Source organism: Chlorocebus sabaeus, chromosome 16 (assembly GCF_047675955.1).
Source record: "Chlorocebus sabaeus isolate Y175 chromosome 16, mChlSab1.0.hap1, whole genome shotgun sequence".
Lineage (NCBI taxonomy): Eukaryota > Metazoa > Chordata > Mammalia > Primates > Cercopithecidae > Chlorocebus > Chlorocebus sabaeus.
Window position 1 is genome coordinate 31,127,040 of NC_132919.1, and position 20,582 is coordinate 31,147,621.

The 20,582-nt window shown below is 38.6% G+C and overlaps 1 protein-coding gene across 2 annotated transcripts in view; it reads right to left on the reverse strand.

The window, feature by feature from the left end:
* Positions 1-20,582, reverse strand: part of MYO1D (myosin ID) — a 376,912-nt gene that overhangs the window by 314,560 nt on the left and 41,770 nt on the right. Inside the window, exon 1 of one of the 2 annotated variants that reach the window (XM_073004844.1) lies at positions 7,033-7,052. The exons of the other annotated variant lie outside the window; for it this stretch is intronic. The gene's annotated coding sequence lies outside the window, so the exon portion shown is untranslated. Of the gene's footprint in view, positions 1-7,032; positions 7,053-20,582 lie in introns of those variants that run through there. 2 annotated transcript variants of the gene reach the window in all.

The window sequence follows — 20,582 nt, forward strand, 5'->3', positions numbered from 1 at the left end:
GAACAATTTTCCAAGCAAATACAACTTGTACATGTGGAGTCATCTACACCCATCATCCAATCCACTGGCAAATCTTGTTAGTTCAATCTTCAACAACTATTCAGCATTCAATCATTTCTCCTGTAAATGGTCTTCTTACTTTTCCGAATGGAAACATTGATGATTTCCCAATATGCGAAAAGATATTCTGGCACTGACTTCAGTCCTATATCCTCAAATATCACCTACAGACAAGTCTGAAAAAAGACTAGGTTCTTACACAACCTATTACTCATTTATCTAACAAATATTTTTTGTGCTAAGCAATATGCCAAGGGCTTAGATACAATGGTGATCAACATAACTATGGTCTGTGTTCCTCCAGACAGCCCAGTAGGGGATGCAGACAAGTAAAAGGAAAATATAGCAAAGGAGCTATTAGAGGAAATGCAGGGAGATATATCACAGTACAAATGAAACGCAGTTAATGCAGACCTCAAGGACTGAGAAGGTGATCCCAGAAGTAACATCTTTAGTTGAAAACTAAAGAACCGGTAGGAATTATTGAGGCAATGGGGTGGAGGAGGAGGAGTGGGTAAGAGTAGTGTCCCACATGAAGATCTCAGCAGGAACAGAGGCTGAGAGGCTTCAGAAAGAAAAAAGCATGTTTAAAGGATGAAAAGAAGTTCAGTAAGCCTGGAGCACAAGGCACAGAGAAGACAGCAACAGTAAACGAAAGGAAAGATAGAGAAAAGAGAGGAGAATTAATTGTTGATGATGCAAGGGCCTTCCAAGTCATGTTAAGAAGTTTTGGCTACAGCATGGAAGTCTTAAGACTGGAGTTATGGAGACCAGTTAAGAGACGGCTGCGTCCATGGTACGCTTAATAGAAACCTATGCTGGAGCATGGTGGTAGTCACATTCAAAAGATATTTAGGAGACTCAATTGACCTCATCTGGTGACTGACCAGATGGGAGTGGAGATGGTGAGGAGATACATGAATCAAGAATAACTAGATTGCTGCCTTGGGCATTAGGTGGAAGGTTGAATACAAACTAGCTTTCACATGTGGTAACTTTCTCCAGGTAGCAACACTTTTTAGAAAAGTGACCTGCCAGAGTTCAGGTCAGTCACATAAAAAACACTTCTGGCCGGGCGCCGTGGCTCACGCCTGTAATCCCAGCACTCTGGCAGGATAAGGCGGGCAGATCATGAGGTCAAGAGATTGAGACCATCCTGGCCAACATGGTAAAATTCTATCTCCACTAAAATTACAAAAAATAGCTGGGTGTGGTGGTGCACATCTGTAGTCCCAGCTACTTGGAAGGCTGAGGCAGGAGAATCACTTGAACTGGGGAGGCGGAGGTTGCAGTGAGCTGAGATCACACCACTGTACTTCAGCCTGGCAACAGAACGAGACTCCATCTCAAGAAACAAAACAAAACAAAACAAAACAAAAAAACAGTTCTGTGTTGACATTCTAAATTTATTCCTTCTTTTTTCCTACTGCACTTATAATAGTAAATGCTCAATGAATTTGTAAGCACAGAAACCATATAAATGACCTTATAAAATGGTGTGAAAGGAAGGAAGATAATGAAGGACCTCCTCAATCAGAGTAGCCATTTGTTCGCTGTTAAAAGAAGAGACATGTAATATTGAGTAATGAAAGCAAGACAAAGAATTAGCAGACTATTTTAAATGAAAACGTGTCTCTTCCAAGCAGGATGCATTACAAATAAGACATAAATTAATCATTGTTGAAAATTTAAATATTCACACTGGAATTGCTGTATTATCTATTGAAAGTTGCCTAGAGTAATGCTAATAGCAATTACAGATAAATTCCAAACTTTCAGTGGCTTTACACGACGAGTTGATTTATTACCCATACAATACAAATGCTTCTGTGGGGAGGGAGTGGGCCTTTGCTCCGTGCAATTGTTCAGTAGCATGTCTGACAAAAATGCTTCCATCTTCAACACATGACTTCAAGTTACCTCGCGCATCAGCAGCCAGCCAGCAAAAGGGGCAGAGAATGGAGAATCACTTGTGGGAGGCTTTTATGAGTTAGACCTAGAAGTGTCTAGACCTCAAAAATTCCACTAGTGAGTACTCTGTCACATGACACATAATTGCAAGGGAGGATGTGCCACCAAAGAACATGAAACACATTTTGGTGAATAATTAGCAGTCTATTACGGACGGTAAAATCCTGAAGACAAGATATATGACTTACTCACCTTTGCAGAGCTTAACAGTATCTTGAAGAAAATAGACCCTCAAGGCTCAAATATAATTCTGTTGAAAAAATACTTAATGAAAAAATTATCTCATAAGAGATCCATTTTGCTACATAAACTACTGCTAAAATACATAAACTGTAGGAAAAAAGATTTTCTGGCTCTTGACTTATAGAAGTTGCCCATTTCAACCTGGATTTTCCTTATTTATCAGGAAGACACCAAAAATATTGTGGTAGAAGAAATAGAAGAAACCATTCCAAACTCGTGGCTCAAGAATTGCGAGTACTATTTCTAAAGTATGGAAAAATATCAATGATAATGACTTAAATACTTTAAATTTTCATGTTGGCTCTTATTCTCATAATTTTTTTAAAAGCACAGTTATTATGCTTAAGTCCAATCCTGGTCAGGCAGCCCTCTTCCCTCTCATAGATTTGCCATTGAGAACAGGAGGTCTAAAAAACATACACTTTGGCAAACAAAAAACAAACAAGAAAGCATGCTGGCTCTGAATTCTCTGGGCCTCAAAGTGATACATCACTCTATGCAGAGTTCATTGGCCAATACCACAGGTTAGTCCTGTGGTCCTGATCTAACTGCAAGCTAGGTAGGAAATGTTGAGAAGAACAAGGTAAGTGACTACTGTCTCTGCCACACCTGTATAGACCACAAGCCCCAGTTTCTAGGTACATTTCCTATGTAAATTTCGAGGTTGTATTCTCTCATACAAGTTGGTTTCTTGTAAGTTTGTTTACTAGTAACAATAACTGATAATCAAGATGATAAAATTAAATTTCTGGGCTTATAAATATAACAAATCATTTATCCATGGTGACCTGATCTGAAAACCTGTGGGAAGTAGCCAGTTGCTTCTTCTCAATATCTCTCAGTTACAACATCCTAAACAAGGAATCCATTCATCTATCAGTCAATAAATACTTATTGAGAAGGTCTGTGGGTCTAGTGTGATGTTTAACACTATGTTAAGCATCTGATGGTGAAAAGGGCACATTTGGTTCCTGTCCTGATCCAACTTAGAGTCAAGTGAGGAACAGTTTTAAAAAATTATCAACAACTATGTTATTACAATACAGACAAACTAGAGATACAGGAAGAGGGCACAGTGCTCACATGGTATTAAACATGAGACCTCACCAGGTTAGGAAAGGCTTCACTGAGACAAACGCAGGGCGCAGAAGGATACATAAGGGTTAGACAGCTAAAGAGAGAAGGTTAATGTCCTAGACCAAGGGAAAGGTTGGAAACTTAGTCCAATGTTACTTTTCGTCTTGAACTTTGAAATTATTTTAATAATTATTTTGGTTTCTCTCCACCTGATTGCTGTAGTACTATTAAAACTAAATTTTAAATAATTCTGTTTGATTCTAACCAATCAAGTTTGCAATGGATTGCAATTTTTTAACAATATCTTCAAATTCTAGGCAAGGAAAAAAACATTTGCATATAATTTTTCTCTAAAAATACTTATACTGTGTATTTACAATTAGTAAATCCTGAGTTACTTCATTGTTTTTATATTAAGTGGTCTAAATATAATAAAGGGATGCATTCACCTCAACTGTAGATATTATGCAAAATTCCTGGATGTATCGTAAGTATGAGTTTAAAATTCAATATCAAAACCTTAACCCATTTTTGTCACAAACACAGGATTTAGTCTTTCTTCTAATATAATACAGTCCCTTTTTGAATTTTTTTAATAATAAAAATTAGTATTTTTAACTAAAGAAAAGGATGACAAATGGCAAGAGATTCCACAGAATAAAAACTTTTTTGATGAGGAAAAATTGTGTAACTTAGGTAAGTAACTACTTGTACCTCAAATTCTATTTAATGAGGTACTAGATGTATTGCTATAAATAAAATAAAAATAGTAATTATCTGCTAGCTACTTCACAGTGATTACTTAATTTTTTTGTAGATATAGGGTCTTGATATGTTGCCCAAGTTGGTTTTGAACTCGTGGCCTCAAGTGATTCTCCCACCTCAGCCTCTCAAAGTGTTAGGATTACAGGCATGAGCCACCATGCCTGGCTAACAGTAATGTTACAAGAATACATTAGAAATCTACAAATTTTATGCATTTCTAAAAAGATATGAAGACTGAAGACTGAAGCTTCTTTATGCTGCTGAGAAACAGGAAAACAACAGCCAGATCATTTAATGGTTTAGCAACAAAAGAACTTGGAACAAGAACATATTTCTACCTCTCTTCATTACAGTAATAAAATGCATTTACATTCTGTGCCTTTTGAAGTTAATATTTTACACTCATAAAATGACTGCAGTTTAAAAACTGGTTTTGACAGCTAAACACAGGAGTTCCCATTTTCAAGGAAAGTAATCCTTCCCAGCTATAAAAGCCTATATGTTTATCAGTTGTTTTCAGTTCAAAAACTCAAAATTAACCAAAATAAAAGGATCCAGTAGAGAGGTTGATGTTCCTCCTTCTTTGCTTTTTCTCTAAACTGTTTTCAAGTAGTATAGTAATAGCCAACACTTACTGAGCGTTACCATGCCAGGCACTGAGCTAAGTAGTTTACATGCATTATCACATTTAATCTTCACAACAACCCTATATGTTACGCTCTTTTAAAGAAATACCTTACATTACAGATAAAGAAATGGAGACTTTAAGAGGTAGTAGGTTCTCTTCCTACAAGTATTGAATGGAAGAGTTGGGATTCACCTAAGTAGTCTACTTCTAGAGCCAGTGCTCTTAACCATGCCCCTATCCTGCAAATAGTCTGTAAACAAGTCTTAGTGATGCTTCTGTTCAAACTGTGGGTCGCCCCTGCCCCTGCAGTCTCTGACCATCCTCCCCAGCACTGCTGAGCTATGGTCCCATGTGAAGGCCTCAGTATGGAAGGAGGGTTGGCTAAGTATCCAATAATAGCTCCAGCCCAGGGGGAAGGTACCACACCACTTGAGATGACACTGTAAAGGAGGCAGATGCTCGATGGACACGTTCAAGACCCACCCAGCTCAAGGATAAAAAAATGGGGCTTGCAAGTTTCCAGCCTTCTTTTCTAGAACAGCTGCTGGGAGAGAGACCAATGGGGAAAATAAAGTGAAAGTCTCATTCTTCTCTAGCCTAAGTTTTAGAGTCCAATGAAGCATTGCAGCATACGCTTTGTAGTCAGAAAACCCTGAGTTCAAATCCTGGTTCTACCACTTGCTATAGTGATCTTGGGCAGATCTGATCCCTTGGTCAGATCTCTCTAAGCCTGCTTCCTCATCTGTAAGGAAGGGTATTATACCACATAAGGTTATTGTGAGGACTAAATGAGACTAAGCATGCAATAGAATACCGGGGTCCAGTTTTCTTTGGATGTAATGGGCCTGGAAAAATCCTTAAAATACTTTTTACCTACAAAATCTTATGAAGTTCTGCCTCATTTTCAGCTTAAAAACTTTAAAAAATTCATCGAAATAAAAGAGAATTCTACTAGAGAGGTAGGTTGATGTTACCTCTCCCTTGCTTTTTCCTTAAAGTGGAATGTTGAACACTAGGATATGCCTGGAAAGTGTTCAACCTACAAAAAAGGAAGTTAGCAGCTGCTGAAAAGTAACTACAGCTGGTTATTCACTTTACTCTGAAAGCATTTGCTGTTGATATAATCACACCACAGGAAAACTTCATAATGTTGGCTGAAAGAAATCTGAAATGACACAGCAATAATGCTTCATCATGCAAAAGTTGGTTTCATCATTTTGTTTTTGGTTCGGCTAGTGTGATTGCAAGACAGGAGGCTATGTTAACTTGGTTATAAGCAGGGAAGTTGGCTGTGAGGAGATAAACAGAGATCTCACAGGAATTCTGGGGTAGAAATCACTGGACCGGAACTGAAGGGCTATCTCCCAGCTTCTGTTTCTGCCTTTTGATTCAGTCCATTCCCCTCCGTTTACTCAACAGTTCCTTCTGCTTTGGTGGCAGTTTCTGCTCCTTCTCACAGCTGACATGGCTTTGACTTGCTGTGGTCTCCCCCCATCATTCTCTGCATCAGGTGCTTTCAACCTTGATTTGATTGTCTATGTATACTTATGAACTTTTCTGAAGGGAATGTCCATACTTTCATCAGATGCTTCAGGAAGGCAATGACCCCAAAAAGGAATAAAAACCACTGTTTTATCTCATGACGCTCTACCTTTAGTTTCTCCTCGTAACTCTTTTACTTATTCAGTTTCTTAATTCTAAATTTAGCAGAATAATAATAATGGCTACCATTTATGAAGCTTTGAGTATGAGCCAGATACTGTTCTAAAGACTTAACTATTTTTAATTCTCAAAACTACATCATAAGGATCTAATATTTTATAGAGAAGGAAACGGAGGCATAGCGAAATTTGGGTAATTTGCTTAAGGTTACACAACTAGCAAGTGGCTAGGTCTGAATTTCAATCTAGACAAATGCTTAGTGCTTAAAACTGACTGAGTAAAACTTTGCAAATCAAGCCACAGGTTGCTGGTAAGCCCAAAGGGTGGTCATCCTTGGATGACGTCCTATTCCAGATGTGGCAGGGGGAGAAAAGGGAGACAGGAATCAAGTGGTTCAAAACATGATCACTGTTCAGTAAGGCCATAGAAGGGTAGTTTCTCTTTAAAAAAGTGAGAACAAGGATGCACAGAAATGGGAACTTGTACACACTGTTGGTGGGAATACAAACTAGTACAGCCATTACGGAAAACAGTATGTAGCTTCCTCAAAAAATTAAAAATAGAGCTACCATATGACCCAGCAATCCCACTTCTGGGTATATGTCCAAAGGAAAGAAAATCACTACCTTGAAGAGAGATCTTCACTCCCACGTTCACTGCAGCATATTCACATTAGTCTCAAGATACAGAAAGAATCAAAGTGTCTGTTGATAAATGGATGGATAAAGAAAATGTGATATAAACACATACACATAAAATAGAATACTATTCAGTTTTAAAAAGCAAATCCTACCATTTGTGACACAAATGATGAATCAACCTGGAGGATATTATGCTAAGCGAAATAAGCGAGACACAGAAAGACAAATACTACATGATTTCACTTACAATATGGAATCTAAAAAGTTGAACTCATGGAAAAAGAAAGAATGGTTGTTATGAGGTCATAACCTCATACGATTATGACTGTATGAGGTCATATATGGTCAAGGGATGGGGGACATGGAGAGATACTGGTCAAAGGGTAGAAATTTTCAGTTATAGAAGAATATTCTCACCATTTACACACAAAAGAGTAACTATATAAGGTGATGACTACGTTAATTAGCTTGATTGTGGTAATAATTTCACAATGTATACATATATCAAAACATCATATTGTATACTTTAAGTATATGTATATTCTTTCTGTTCATTCTTCCTACTTTTTTTTTTTTACTTTTATTTTAAGTTGAGCGGTACATGTGCAGGTTTGTTATACAGGTAAACTTGTGTGTTGGAGGTATGTTGTACAGATTACTTCATCACCCAGGTATTAAGCCTTGTACCCGTTAGTTCTTTTTCCTGATCCTCTCCCTCCTCTCATCTTCCACCCTCTGATAGGCCCCAGTGTCTAGCATTTCCCTCTATGTGTCCATGTGTTCTCATCATTTAGCTCCCACTTGTAAGTAAGAACATGTAATATTTGGTTTTCTGTTCTTGTGTTAGTCTGCTATGGATAATGGCCTCCAGCTCCATCCATGTCCCTGCAAGGGACATGATCTCATTCTTTTTTATGACTGGCTGCAAGCATACATAATTTTTGTTTGTCAATAAAACCTCCATTAAGCTGGGGGGAAAATGATGTAGGTGGTGGGTAGGCATAATTAGTCATTAATATGTCTAGTATAATCATCGCTTTCATTGTTTAACTTGTGGGAATATTCTTATACCAACAAACTAAAATAAAAAAAATGAATGAATACATATGTACATAAAATATAACTTATTTTTAGGAATTACAAATAAGGATGAAGTAATCCTTGTGGTAAAGAAATAAGAGATGGCCAAGTGGCCTACAACTGCCAACCTTTGTCAGCTGAAGATAAGTAAAACACACACACACACACACACACACACATCTTTGACTGGAGCTTCTCTATGGATCCAGGGAGATCTAGTCCTGTATTTGAACTGAATTTCCAAGGACAGATCCAAATTCAAACTACCAAATTCAAACTCGTCCATACTAGGGATTGGGGGGAAAAGTTTTCTCAGGGAAAAACTCCCTTTACTTATAAGTATAGGATTTTTGTTCAAAAAGTGAAAGAAAGAGACAAAATATGAATGCAGGGATTAGGCTATGGACATCCTTTGAAAGCAGTGATGGTGAGGCATAATTCTGCCAACCACAGGCAGCATTTTAAAATTAGTGGTTTTAACCATGACTTTTACTTGGTCTGGTAAAATTATCATGGTAAATATTCTTGTTTTATTTCCCACATTCAGGAAGGGGTGATCATGTGACTTAGTTCTGGTCAATGAGATGTAAGTTGAAGGTTTCTAGTAAAGTTTTGCTTCCTCAGTATAGGCACCCCTTTTCCTCCTGTTCTTTCTTCCTGTCTAGAATGCTGATGAGAGGTTGGAGGTGGAGTAACTATCATATGACCACAAGACAAGCATGAGCACAAAAGTCATAAGCCAAGGATAGCTAAGTGAGTGGTCACCCAGGGTCAGGGCACCGATGACACTATGCAGCTAGAAGATCAGCCCAACTACTAACCTCTGCAGCATTCATTACATATACATAATATTTTACAGAGAAGGAAACTGAGGCATAGTGAACTTTGGGTAACTTGCTTAAGGTTACACAACTAGCAAGTGGCTAAGTCTGAATTTCAATCTAGACAACATGCATAGCGCTTAAAACTGAGTTAAACTTTGCAAATCAAGCCACAGGTTGTTGGAAAGCCCATAGGTTGGTCATATATATCCCCAATTTGGCGAAATATACCTAGGAAAACCAATAATAGTAATATAAGTAATTAAAAATTGAGTGATCAAACGGAGAGAGGGAATGTAAAGTTATAGTTGTAAAAGTAACTACTAGGAAAAAAACCTAATGTTAGGTGTTCACATTATCAAAAGGAAAACATAAAGCAAGGCAACACAAACAGTGAACATCATGCAAAAACTATTTAAGAAGTACTAGGCCGGGCGCGGTGGCTCACGCCTGTAATCCCAGCACTTTGGGAGGCCGAGGAGGGCGGATCACGAGGTCAGGGGATCGAGACCATCCTGGCCAACACAGTGTATTTTAGTCACTATTAAAAATACAAAAAATTAGCCGGGCATGGTGGCAGGTGCCTGTAGTCCCAGCTGCTTGGGAGGTGAGGCAGAAGAATGGCGTGAACCCGGGAGGCGGAGCTTGCAGTGAGCCAAGATCCGGCCACTGCATTCCAGCCTGGGCGACAGAGCAAGACTCTGTCTCAAAAAAAAAAAAAAAAAAAAAAGTACTAAAGGCAGAAAAATTACATAAAGACAGAACTGAGACCAAACATGTCTGTCATGTCAATAAATTGTCATATAAAACCATTAAAAACAAGACTCTCAGAATGATCACAAAGTAGAATCAAATTATATGCTGAACGCAAGAGATTCATTTGGAACAAAACAACCCTGAAAGTTGGTACTAATTCTCCCAAAATTGAACTTATAAATTCAAAGCAACTGCACTCAATAGACTAATAAACTTTCATTTTGGAATTTGAAAAGTTGGCTTTAAAGTTCAATTTTTGCAAAGTAAAGAACAATAAAGAGATATTTGTCCTTTCACACAGCAAAGCATAGCATAATGGGTCAGGTATCCTAGTTACAGTACCCATAAAACTAACAGCTTACTGTTTGTCCAGAGCTTGGGGTTCTGTGCCAGCCACTTCCCCCAAGTACTTTACACATAGTATCTCATTTAATCCTCACAACCTTGTTAAGGAGCAAATAATTACCCCTATTTGACAGATGACAAAATTAGGATTGAAGAAGACTGCATTACTGTCTGAGGTCCCCTGGCTGCTAAGTGATGGCTCAGAATTGACCCAGGACCTCTTTCTTTGGAGCTGGTACTCTGATCTAACTTTCCATTTCTAGTAAATGGAAAACAAACCATATACAGAACATTATTATGGCATACTTTCTTTATTTTTTAATTTGAATGTACATATGTGTATGCACAATTTCTCTCCCTTGCCTTCTCCTGCTCTTCCTTCCTCTCTCCTCTTATAGTAGTTGGTTGTCCAAATGCTTGCATGTTCTGGAAGGAGACACACTAAACTGCAGTGTTTACTTTTGTGGAGTAGAATTGGTGGAGGAGAGGAAAGGGAGGAAATTTCATGTTTTACTTCATTTACTTCTGATTGTTTGACTGTTACTTGCATGTTTTTCTTTAGTAATTAAAAAATAAGGATAAAAAAGTAAGCCAAATTAAAAGTAAAGAAAATATTAAAGAATAGCAGCATATTTTTGTTATCTCAGCTGTGGCCTTTTGAAAATGTGATATTAGAAATAGTCGTTGAGCTTGTTTGGGTGTAGAACATTTTCAAACTGAAATCATGTACTATCGCAACAAAAATTTCCATAATACATTACTTTATAAACACAGGGTATTTCTTATTTCAGGAAGATTTCTCTTTTCTTTTCCTTTTATTTATTTATTTATTTATTTATTTATTTATTTGACACAGTGTTTTGCTCCATTGTCTAGGCTGGAGTACAGGGGGCATGATCATAGCTCACTGCAGCCTTAACCTCTCAGGCTCAAGTGATTCTCCCACCTCAGCCTCCTGAATAGCTGGGACTACAGGCGTGTGCCACCGCGCCTGGTTAATCTTCGTATTTTTTGTAAAGGCAGGGTTTCACCATGTTGCCCAGGCTGATCTCAAATTCTTGGGCTCAGGTGATCCATCCGCCTTGGCCTCCCAAACTGCTGGGATTACAGGTGTGTACCACTGCAACCGGCCCAATTTTTCTTTAAGCAAGGTCACATATTCATATGCATAAGGTTTTAAAACTACTGATAGTCTTAATTGCTGGGCATGACAGAAGTCGAATGCTGTTTCCTTAACAGTATACTCATTTCACAAGTGATATATGATATTAAAATGCTATAAAAATGTTTACCATAGCCAGGTGTGGTAGCTCATGCCTCTAATCCCAGCACTTTGGAAGACCCAGGCACGAAGACTGCTTGAGCCCAGGAGTTCAAGACCAGCCCAGGCAATATAGCAAGATCTCATCTCTACCAAAAATTAAAAAAATAAGATAAAAATTAGCCAGGTGCTGTGGCACACACTTATAGTCCCAGTTACTGGGAGGCTGAGGCAGGAGAATTTCCTCAGCCCAGGAGTTTGAGCTTGCAGTGAGCTATGATGTTGCCACTGCATTCCAGCCTGGGTGATAGAGTGAAACTACGTCTTTAAAAAAAAAAAAAAAAAAAAGTATTACTACTTTATTCTGGGGGTTAACTATTCTAGGGAGAATACATTTCCTGAATAATTTTGAGGTATTTTAGAGATCTTGATGATACATTCTCCCTTCCTCTCCAACTATTGGTTAGCTTGCCCCATCCCATTTACTCTCAAAGCATTCTGTACTTCCACCTTCACATAACTTAACCATACAAGTCTAATAAAGACTTGCCTGTTCACCTATCTGCAATCAACATCTCCATCCCCACCCATTTGGCAGAGCCTGGCATACAGGACGTCAACAAAAGTTTGTTGATATGAATGAACGAATGCTTTTAAAGAGATGCTTTTCTTACAGTAGCCAGCTTACTACCTTAAAAAGAATAGGAGTTTAAATATTTAGTTGCAAATGAGTAAATCATGGCCTGAAAATTTATCTGTAGAAAACTGTGCATCCCTTCAGTAATTTCTATGTTACTAGAATCTGAAATCTAACAAAACTTGACATTTAATAAAACTGAACACAATGTAATTTATATAGGTGACACCACACACCAAAAATCCTGCTCTGATATAGAAGACCGTGGACACTGGATCTTCCACACTCTTGTGATAGGAGAAAATTTCTATTTGAATAGAAGACAAACTAGTACTAATAGTAAACTAATTTAATGGACATAAAAATATCTTGAGAAAATATTTAAGAAGTGCAACATTTGGTAATGCATTTATCATGCTGTTTCATAATTTCCAGCTAAATTCTGATACAATCATAGTTGAAAACATATACTTTTTTTTTTAACTTCTTAAAAATGCTATATGAGCATATTAGGAAACATGGGAATGTAAAACGTAAAACATGGGAATGTATATTAGGAAAAATGCTGCCACCAAATGTGAAAGACAGTATGGTAGTTCCTCAAAATATTAAAAATAGATTTACCATATGATCTAGCATTCCATTCCTGGGTATGCACCCAAAAGAATTGAAAGCAGAGGCCTGAAATTTATTGGCACGCTAAAGTTCATGGCAGCATTATTCATAATAGCCAAAAAGTGGAAACACCCCAGATGCCCATCGATGGATGAACAGAGAAACAAAATGAGGTATGAACACACAATGGAATATTATTCAGGATTAACAAGGAAAGACATTCTGACACATGCTATAACATGGATAAACCTTGAGAACAGTATAATAAGTGAAATAAGTCAGTCACAAAAGGACAAATATTGTATGATTCCATTTATATGAAGTACCTGGAATGAAAAAATTCATAGAGGCAGAAAGTATAATGGTGGTTACCAGTGTTGTGAAGAGGGAGGAATGGGGGTTATTGACCAATAGGTACAGAGTTGAAGTTTGAGATGATGACAAAGTTCTGGAAATGGGTAGGGGTGACAGCTGAACAACAATGTGAAAGTACTTAATGCTACAGAAATACTGAACTGTACACTTAAAAATGGCTAAAATGGTAAATTTTATATTAAATATATTTTACTACAATAAAAAATTAATAAACATTTTGTAAAAAACAAGTATTTATTTCTATATTTTTAAAACCTCCAATCTATTCAACTGACAAGAACACCCCCCAAAAAGGAAAGAGTAGAAAAAAAGACATCATTAAGTTTAAAGGCAAACTCTAGAATCTACAGCCCGCAAAACAGATGGTCAGTGACTATGTACACAAGGAATCGTCTTCTATGCCAAAGCAATGAGGAAAAAGCAACCTTGAAAAAAAAATCCAGCTCTCACTAAAGCAGAAAAATATTTTCAGAAATCTGATTTATAAGTAAAATATGATGCTTATCATTACTTATAAACTAAGGTTTTCACTAAAGAAATAGGGATAACATTACAAAGCATTAAGAAATAACTCTTACCAAGTCAAAACCACACCAATGGCAAAAGCACATGATCACAAACCGCTGAATACTGGGCAAAGACCAAAACCCTGAGCATGGGAGAGGCTGAAAGCACACTGAAAAACACTTCAAGTTAAGGATGAGTGAAAGAAACTGACGTGGAAGCCAGGGATACTAAAGGCGGGCATTATTTTCCAGAAAGGTGTTGGGTAAGAGGTCACTGTTCTGTGTAAGTAAATTGGATTCTGTTTGTTTTCTCCCATGCTATCAGAAAGAAGACAGGAAACAGGTGTGTAAGTGAATGAGTCAAGCAGAGAATGAGCAGGCTCTGGGCAGGTATGCCAGGTTCTAAATGTTCTCTCTAAGCTACTACATGCAGAGGGAGGGAGGGAAAATGCTATGTAAGCCAGAGGGCAAAATCAATTATTTCATATTATTTAAAGAGGTAAAAGGGGTAGAAAAGCTAACCTATTTTGAATGCCTGCTTCATGCTAAGAGGCAAGGTGGTACTAGATGTGCATTTTTCTCATTTAAACTTCAGAGCCACTCTATGGTGTTGTATTCTGTTATATCAGTTCTGTTGGTGCCGGACTACTATATTCCTGCTATGGAAACTGAGGCACACACATACAAGTCGGGTAAACCTGCTTAAAGCCACACTATTAGTAAGCGACAGTCAGAAGGCAGACCTCGGGTCTGACTCCAATGCTCAGGACTTCATCACTGAGCTACACCGCCTCAATTCCACACAGACAGGAGAAAATAAGTTAGGAACAAAAATGGAAATGCTAGAAAGAAAATATGCTATGGTGTGTGCCAAAATAAACAACAAAACATTTGCTTTAAAGATGAAATCTTGAAATAGTAGCAAAAAAAGAGTCATCTAACAGGGAGGAGCTGAGAAATAAGGGAACTAGATACTTAGATTAAGGGCATTTTTTAGTAAGGTCTTCTCAGGGCGCTTTCCTTAACATCCCCACCTTTTGGGACAGATGTTTATCAGAACATCAGACACAGTCATTTTCAAGTGGATGGATAAAATCATGTGGCTAAAAGTTATTTTATGCACTTTGAATTTATACACATACCTCTGGCTTTGCAGCCAGACCTGAGGTTGTACCCCAGCTCAATTACTTTCTAGGGGTGGGAACTTGAGTCTCATGCTGTTCTCTTCTTTTCTGTTTTTGTTTTTGAAGACAGAGTCTTGCTCTGTCACCCAGGCTGGAGCGCAGTGGCGCAATCTCGGCTCACCGCAACCTCCACCTCCTGGGTTCAAGCAATTCTCATGCCTCAGCCTCCCAAGTAGCTGGGACTACAGAACTGTGACATCAAGTGCAGCTATTTTTTTTGTATTTTACTAGAGACGGGGTTTTGCCATGTTGGCCAGGCTCGAACTCCTGGCCTCAAGTATCTGCCCACCTCGGCCTCCCACAGTGCTGGGATTACAGGTGTGAGCCACCAAGCCCGGCTTCATGTTGTTTTTTAAACTAATAAGGAAATGAGAGACATACTACAGAGACTAGACTACAGGCCTTTTGGGATTTTTGTGAAGCAGCAATGAGAAGTGCCTAGCATGAGACCTATCATAAAACGGTCTCTCCAACCCACTCACCGCTAATCAAATAAACAGACATCTCTTCTAAGAATAATTTATTTTAATTCACATCAAATTTTCCAGGTAACTGAAGCTTAGCCCTAGAGTCCTGTCTAAAGCTAGGGGTAGAAGAGCTCCCAGAAAAGGTATGAGACAGTCTTCCTTTTTTTTTTTTTTTTTTTTTTTTTTTTTTTTTTTTTTTTGAGGCAGAGTCTCGCTCTGTCGCCCGGGCTGTGCAGTGGCCGGATCTCAGCTCACTACAAGCTCCGCCTCCTGGGTTTACGCCATTCTCCTGCCTCAGCCTCCGGAGTAGCTGGGACTACAGGTGCCCGCCACCTCGCCCGGCTAGTTTTTTGTATTTTTTTAGTAGAGACGGGGTTTCACCGTGTTAGCCAGGATGGTCTCGATCTCCTGACCTCGAGAACCGCCCGTCTCAGCCTCCCAAAGTGCTGGAATTACAGGCTTGAGCCACCATTCCCAGCCTAGTACGGCCAACAGTCTTCTTATGAATAAAGTCAATTGATTAGAATATATATTTTAATTTTAGTTCCATTAAATAAATTTTACTTTATTCTCTTTGTGCTCTGGATAACTGAGGTAAACAGAGAAAGTGGTAACATTTAAATCAAGATATTCAGCATTAGAGCAAAATTCTCCATCTGATGAAAATATGTGGGATGCTCCTTTTCGAATAGTCAAGTGCAGCAGTGAGAAGGGGGTAAAGAGTAGAACAAGGAATTTGATCTGCAAGTGACTGAACGATCAACTCAGATAACTCACTACCTTCAGAGCAGCCAGGATGCTTTAAATAGCATTTATCACACAATTATCATTGGATATAAGAAAATACTAAAAATGTGTAACAGCATAGTACCCCCAGGAGCTACTGTCCCTAGATTAAAGTGGGATGACTGCAAGCAGGGTAGACAGGAGGCTCTGAAATACAGCAGAACATGAAGCTGACAAAAATTAATGCAGCAGAGACATTATCTATTGACATAAGATGTTAAAAACGCAGTAGTAAATGAAGGATACAGTGTTTTACTGCTTTGTGGTATGAACGCATTTTTATTTTTTAAAATCATACAGGCATTTATCTAACCTATGTAAGTAGAAAAATATCTGGGCAGATAAACACACAATATTAAGAATGGTTATCACTAATTGGAAAAATTGGGTTTTTAAATTTTTCCTAATACTCATTTTCTGATTTTTCTATACGAAAAGGGTTTTTAAAAAATACTGACATGCGCAGTGGCTCATGCCTGTAATCCTAGCACTTTGGGAGATCGAGGCGGGCAGACCACGAGGTCAGGAGATGGAGACCATCCTGTGTAACAGTGAAACCCCATCTCTACTTAAAATAGCCGAGTGTGGTGGCATGCACCTGTAGTCCCAGCTACTTGGGAGGCTGAGGCAGGAGAATCGCTTGAACCCGGGAGGCAGAGGTTGCAGTGAGCTGAGACTGCGCCACTGCACTCCAGCCTGGGTGACAGTGCAAGACTGTATCTCAAAAAAAAAAAAAAAAAATACTGACATGAGTGCAAAAAGCAGGGATATATTAAGTTTTCATAAACATATTACTGACTTGTGATCAATAGAATATTGTCAAGCTTAAGAAAGTAGAAGCCAACACAATACTAAGCAGCAATTTAATAGAGTGCTAATCTAATCAGAAAAGGCTTTCAAAATTCTGCTGAGAAAGAGAATAACATTTTTTGAAGCACATGATATTCACTTGGAGAAGAAAGAAATAGCTTTTTGTTATTTTTTGCAGTGTTAGATCACGCTGAGTTTTTACTGCAAGAAACCTATGAAAAGCACCCATTACTAATAGCACACAGGTAAGTCCTCACAGATGGAATTTATTTCACTTTTGTTCTCACTAATTTGTGAACATTGCTTAGGAAACCCCAAGCTGATGGAGCATTAAGTGCTTTCAGATAATGAGATACTTAGTAATCCAATTCAAATATCTGTTTAAAGAGGAATGTGAACATAGGGCTTCTACTAATTTGTTTTTAGAATGATGGCTTAGGATCACTTACAAAGTAACATATACTCAAATCTAAATAAATAAGGTAAACAACAATGTAATTAGTCATTGATGCAATACAAATAACTAGAATTGTGTGCTGTAAAAACACTGTACTGCATTTAATAACTCAATTTGTGCCCCAGAGAATTAGATTACTTTTCTACATACTTAAAATACTGGGGTATTTGTACTTAGGTTTACATATCATTCTTAAATATTTAGGTAAGTTCTCAGTGATCTGCTGCTTTCAGTTCCTGGAATTTGAATGGCCTGATCAGGTAACCAGGGATGCTGTTGTCATTACACATAAGAGCAAGGCATCTTTTACCATCTCCTAACTTTTCTAGGTGAGGCAATGCAGGGGAAACCAACCTTGGAGTCCAACACACCTGGGTCCTCAGCTCAGCTCAGCTCTGTAATTCTCGGTAATCATCTCACTGGGATTCTGCATTGTCATGTATACACTAGGTATTTGCCAAAAGGCCAAGAAGTGATACATTTTCTTTTTTCCTCTTCTTTTTCTTTTCTTTCTTTGAGACAGGGTCTTGCTCTGCTGCCCAGATTGGAGTGCAGTGGCACAATCATGGCTCACTGCAGCCTCAACCTCCCTGGGCTCAGGTAACTCTCCCACCTCAGCTCCCTTGACTCCACTGTTGGAACTACAGGCATGCACCACCACACCCGGCTAAGTTTTTTCTTTTTTCTTTTGTATTTTTTGTAGAGACAGGGTTTCACCACGTTGCCCAGGCTAAAATGGGGGATTTCGTGTGGAGTTACAAGGATTCATTAAATGAATGTACATACGCCATTCAGCACACTGCCTGAGGGCAATGCTTGAAAAATGTAAAACCTACTTGGGTTCAAATTTTGGCCCTACTTACCACTTAATAGCTATGTGAACTTGAATAAGTTAAACTTCTCTCTCAATTTCCCCAAGAGAAAAATAGAGAAAATTAGGGTACCCACCTCAGTAGGACTGTTGCTCAGTGTCTAAACTGTGCTTGACACAGTGTCACATGAGTATTAGCTTCAATCACCCAGTCAGTGACATGGAGCTGAGCAGGATCTACTGAGGCTGCCTGCTAATAGGTCTTGATCCTATTTTCCTCCATCATAGCACTGTCTTCTGGACTATCTTCTGTTTCTCTACACATAACTCTGCATCTAACATCTATAAGATCAAATGAAATGCCTGAAACACAGTAGCCTTTCCATAAACGTTTCTTAGAAGAAATAATGAACAAAGTACTACTCTTCCATCAACTCAATCTCTACATTTATCTCTTTCAGATGGTGTCTGGGGCAACTGCTCCAACCTGCTAGCCGTGGTCAAATGCTCTCCACAATATACACTTAATAGATGGTAATCAATCATGTATGTAAGACTAAATATTAAAAGAAGAATAATAAATTTCAGTAACTAAAAACTAAAAACAAATCCTCATTTCAAACCCTGCATCAAGATGGCTATTTTCCACCAGGCATGGAGGCTCATGCCTATGATTTCAGCACTTTGGGAGGCCAATGCAGGCAGATCACTTGAGGTCAGGAGTTTGAGACCAGCCTGGCCAACATGGTAAAACCCTGTCTATACCAAAAATACAAAAATTAGCCAGGCATGGTGGCAGGCACCTGTAGTCCCCAGCTGCTCGGAAGGCTAAGGCAAGAGAATCACTCGAACCTGGGAGGTGGAGCTTTGCAGTGACCTGAGATTGTACCACTGCATTCGAGCCTGGGTGACAGAGCAAGACTCTATCTCAAAAAAAAGAACGGCAGGGGGGTGGGGAGGGTGGCGTTTTCCATAATTTCTTACCAAAGTAAGTAGTATTCAGGGTTTTCAAAGTAATGGTATATAATAGAATATCATTAGTTATATATTACTAAGTATTTATTTAAAAAGCTTTAATATGATTATAGCTCCCAATCTTCTTATAGTTATTATTCCACAAGTCAGAGATTAAGTCTGGTGTAGTCCGTATTATTTCCTAATTATATATTTGCTTTTGTTAAAATTAACTTGCCATCTGTGAACACACATAAACGAGAAGACAAAGCTAAGAAAAAATTAGGTGTTATGAGTAAAAGCAGCTGCATTAAAACGGTGAATTTCACCAATTTTATTGACGTGAGAAAAAGGCATGCTTTATTTTTAAAGGAAAAGTAAATGTAAAGAATAGAAGTTATATATGATTTAAGAATCTACTGTTCTTTAACATACAAAGAACTAAGAACTTTTAACTTTGATACAAGTTGACAGCTTAATTTATCTGATCTATAAAATGTTTTTATGCCTACAAAACAATCGGAAATTTCTCCCAAGGGACTTTTAGATTATTTTAAAGTGGTGTTGTATATGTATTCCCCCAAGTCTCGGGTGCTTAAATCATAAACTATGCTCACAGTAACAAGCTCCCTAAGAATTAATTTATATTTCCAGCTTGGACTTCTATCCCAAATCTCAGAATTGTACATCCACTTGCCTGCTTAGTATTTCTACTTGGATGTCTAGTGGCCACTTCCAACGTAGCATGTTAACACTGAGCCCCTGATAGTGTCCTACACCTGCTCCTCCTGCTCGCTATACCCATGTCTCATCTGTCAGTAAAGTATGTCCAGAATCCATCTATCTTCAAAGCATATCTAGAATCTGTTTATCTTCAAAGTACATACAGAAGCCACCCATCTTCAAAGTACATCGAGAATCCATCTATCTTCAAAGTATAACTAGAATCCATCTATCTTCAAAGCATATCTTTTTGAGTCTGACTACTTCTCACCACCTCTACTGCGATCATCCAGGTCCAAGTCGCCATCACCTCTCCCACTTGGATTACTGTACAGCTTCTTAGCCAAATGGTTTCCCTTCCTCTGCCCCTACGTTTCCCTTCAATTTATTCTTAAAACAGCAGCCAGAGTAATTCTGTTAACATGTAAGTCACATCATGCCATTCCTCTGCTCAAACTCTCCAATGGCACCCAGCTTGGAAAAATGTCAAGTCTTTCTATCAGCCTTCCTGGCCTTACTGGCCTTCCTAACCCTGATCCGCCCACAGCTCTGACAGGAGGTCCTTCTGCTCTCCTCTTCACACACACTTCACTCCAGCCTTACTGGCCACCTCCTTGCTCCTCTGAACACACCACGCAAGTTCCCATCAACAGGTGTCTGCATCTGCTGTCCCCTCTTCCTGGAAGTCTCTCCTCTCAGCTGTCTGCATGGCTCACTTCCTTCAAGTCTTTCTTCAAATGCCACCTTCTCAGTGAGGCCTTCCCTGGCCGTTCTATGTAAGACCCCCAACTATACCTCCCAACGCTCCCTCTCTCCACATTGTGCTTTTTCTCCACAGCATTTATCACCATCTAATGCACTATATACTTTGCTTCTTTATTATTATTTTTAGTCTGTCTCCCCCCACTAGAATTAAAACTCCATGAAGGCATGCATTTTTGTCTGTT